At 41.7% G+C, this 3,638-nt stretch overlaps 1 pseudogene; it reads left to right on the top strand.

Annotated features, from left to right (window-relative positions):
• Positions 1-2,698: 2,698 nt before the first annotated feature.
• LOC120097269 (small nucleolar RNA SNORA17) lies at positions 2,699-2,815 on the top strand (annotated as a pseudogene).
• Positions 2,816-3,638: the final 823 nt, after the last annotated feature.

Below are 3,638 nucleotides of genomic sequence, written 5' to 3'. Positions count from 1 at the left end.
AGATCACTCAGGAGGAATAATTGACAGACTGTCTGAGCTGTAGGAGAAGAATCCTTATTAGTTCTTGTACTGCGAAGACAATATTAGAAAGAATCCAGATCAAATGACCCACTTAAAAAACCTTCTCCATTAGTATTCTCTTGTCCAATCTTAGCTGTGAATACAAAAGCCTACAGTCAAGGATAGGAAAGGAAAATATTCACCATAGGAGTCACAGATAAACTGCTACATTCACCCGGGATCTTAACCTCCTCCTCCCTCAATGAATCCAACATAATATGATAGATACTGAACCTTTACCATTTTCTCACTGACAGTCTTTCACTGGGCATCTTATGTCATTATTCCAAATAAAATCTGTAAATTGTGAGCACAAACAGCGTGAACTTAAACATGTAATGCAGCTTGAATAGGCACAATGCTAGGATTAGCTAAATTACTAACCTGTTCCTTTAAACTGATATGGAGCCCACAGCTGAACTTGAAAAAATGGATTAAGCTTCTTTCACCACTAGGAAAGACAAAATAAAGAAATATGCAAGCATGCCATAAGGCAGTATGTAGAAACTGAGTTCATCATGCTTTAATTTTTATAAGGTAAATGATGAGAAAGGTGTGGAAAAAATCGTTTCCAAATGTCTTCTAAGAAACATGGATATGCAGGCTCCAACTCTACTCCCAAATAGCCTGTGGTCACAGAAAGAAATAGGATTGCATTTAATTAAATCATTGTAACTGAATGGATATGATATTTTGCATCATTTAAAAGGTCATCTGTACAGAGTTTTATAACATTAACTGTCCCCAGATTTTGGCAATATATTTATATGTAGTAGATCTCAAACAAACTAAATGTCTATCTAGTGGATCTATAAAACTGACATTTGAAGGAAGATATTATAAGTAACAAATTCTACTTGTGGACCTGTAGTTCAACTAATTGTAGATACTATGAATATACAAATAATAAGACCCCGCCCCAGTGTAGGCGAATGTCAGGATGGGAAGGCGGGAAGGGGCAGGTGGTTGGGGAGGGGGAACACCTCCGTAGAAGAAGCAGGAGGAGGGATGGGATAGGGGGTTTATGAACCAGAAACATTTGAAATGTAAATAAAAGATATCCACAAAAACCCACAACTCTTTACGTGGTGTAATTAAAGATATGTAAAATATTTGATTAAAATACGTGTGCAGAACTCAAGCAAGTCAACTCCATCTGGAGTAGGGGAAAGACTTGCAAATTCCCACCCTTGCTTAGAAGCTGTCGACTTGGCTACTGGGCAAGAGAGAGTCAAGTTTCTTCATGTGCAGTGACTGATAGGCAGCCCATGCTCCTGAGGATGACTGTCTAATTGTACACATATTGGCAGTGCTATAAGGACTCCATGAGTATAAAAGTATAGAACATGAAGATGAGATTAAAGGTGACCTGTAGTTTAAAAAAAAAAAAAAAGAAAGGAGAGGGAAACAGGTGTATTTGACCAAACTATGTTCACCTGTGTATGAAAATCTCAAACAACCAAAAAAGAAAATATCATGGAAATCTTTTTTATTGGATATTTTTATTTACATTTCAAATGTTATTTCCTTTCCCAATTTCCTGTCCATAGGCTCCCTCTCTCCTCCCCCTCCCCTTCTTTTATAAGGGTGTTCCCCTCCCCAAACAATGCCCCCATTCCTGTCCCCATGACATTCCCCTACACTGTGGGTCTAACCTCAGCAGGACCAAGGTCTTCTCCATCCTTTGGTGCCCAACAAGGTCATCCTTTGCTACATATGCAGCTGGAGCCATGGGTCAGTCCGTGTACAATCTTTGGGTAGTGGTTTAGTCCCTGGGAGCTCTGATTGGTTGGCATTATTTTTCTTATGGTGTTATAAACCCCTTCAGCTCTTTCAATCCTCTCTCTAATTCCTCCAACGGGGGGGGGGGGGGGGGGCTGTTCTCAGTTCAGTGGTTAGCTGCTGGCATTCACCTCTCTATTTGACATGCTCTGTCTGTGTCTCTCAGGAGACTTCTATATCCGGTTCCTGTCAGCATGCACTTCTTAGCTTCATCCATCTTATCTTGTTATGGTGGTTGTATATATGTATATATGGTGCCTGCCTTGCAACATTCCGTTGGTCTCGCTTCTTTGCTGATCTCTACTTCATTGAGAGGCATGGCAGAGAAGGTCTCCTGGTGTCCCTGCTGGTTCTGATCAACTCACTAGTACCGATTTGGTGAAGACCTGGCTCTTCCTACTGGATCGTGCCACAGGTGCAGACTCCTGCTTGATGACACCTTTGACCTGGACTTCTTAACAGGTCTACATCCTCGTGTCCTACTTACCATCTTTTCTCCCCTACCCTTTGACAGTGAGCTGGAAGGGGATCAAAGCCTTTGAGAACCCTAATTAAGGTAGGTTTTGGAAAACCTAAACCTATAGGTAGGACTGAAAGCATGTTCCCTCAGTTATGTTTCAGTAATATTAGGTACTCACTGTGGCTAATTATGTTTTTAATTTAAAAACATTTTAAAAAGCAGCTTCGATCTGAGTCCGTGTCATGATATCTTAGGTATAGATGCAAAGGGAATAAGGAATATGAAAAGAAGCAATGGCCACGATAAAAGGGTGGCTTAGAACTGGGCCCAGAGTTGCAGAACTGCAACCTCAGCGAGCAGAGAAGCTCCAGCAAGTGAGCCATAAGTAGGGATCATTAGGACCCTAGAAACATTGCAGCTGCTTTATCTGTGCATCTGTAGGTGGCAGACAGGAGACAGTTGTGTCTATGTTCAGTGTTCTGACCTGTGAACTCCTAACAATCTCTGAATAAAGGGAGCCTGAATCAACCATCAGTCTGGTGCCGGACAGACCTGGATGTGCTCCCAGTAGTGGGAGCAAACTGAACACTAGAGGAACCCTGCCTGGCACCACCATGAGTCCTGAGCAGGAGTGCGTCTCAGAGAGAAACCCTAGCAAAAGGTCATTAATGTAGATCAGGCAAGGGGTGAGTCATGGATGACCACCTGACCAGCTTCATGGGGCCTGCACAGGGAGATAACCCGAAATGACTACAAGTCCAGGGATCCACAGTGAATTCAGACCATATCAAAGATAATGCCTGCCATTTAAGATATTGCAGAAGCATGACATGTTACTCACAAGATGAACCCAAACACTGAGAGATTCTGAACGCAATGGAGAGGAGCAGGTAAATGATGGAGAAATGGAAGAGAAAGAAAATTAGAAAGACAAAAGCACCGTGAAGAGAGGTAGGGCTTGAGACTCAAGGACAGTAAAGAGCAGACTGATGTGACTAGCTGGTGATGATACCTTGGACCATGGTGGGGTCCTGACCTGTGTTGACACTGGGGGCTTAGTCTAACAAAAAGATCGTATCTAGAATTATCAAGAAGGCTGTCCTAATGATACTGAAGGACTTAACTGGTGATTATGGGAGTAGTGGAGTAGGGATAAGTTCTTCGTATATCAAGAGTTTTAAGCAGAAATCCATACACTTATGGAATCTACATGTAAAGCTGGTGGATTTGTATCTTGCTGATCTGATATTTAGATATTGGAGGCTATTTCTTTTTACCAACTTCTGTAAAATAAGCTCCATCTTTAATAAAGGATACTGAAGAAATTAGTGACAGT

The sequence above is a fragment of the Rattus norvegicus genome, chromosome 15 (assembly GCF_036323735.1).
Source record: "Rattus norvegicus strain BN/NHsdMcwi chromosome 15, GRCr8, whole genome shotgun sequence".
NCBI lineage: Eukaryota > Metazoa > Chordata > Mammalia > Rodentia > Muridae > Rattus > Rattus norvegicus.
Note: the sequence above shows the minus strand (reverse complement) of the source record. Positions and strands in the feature narration are given on the sequence as shown.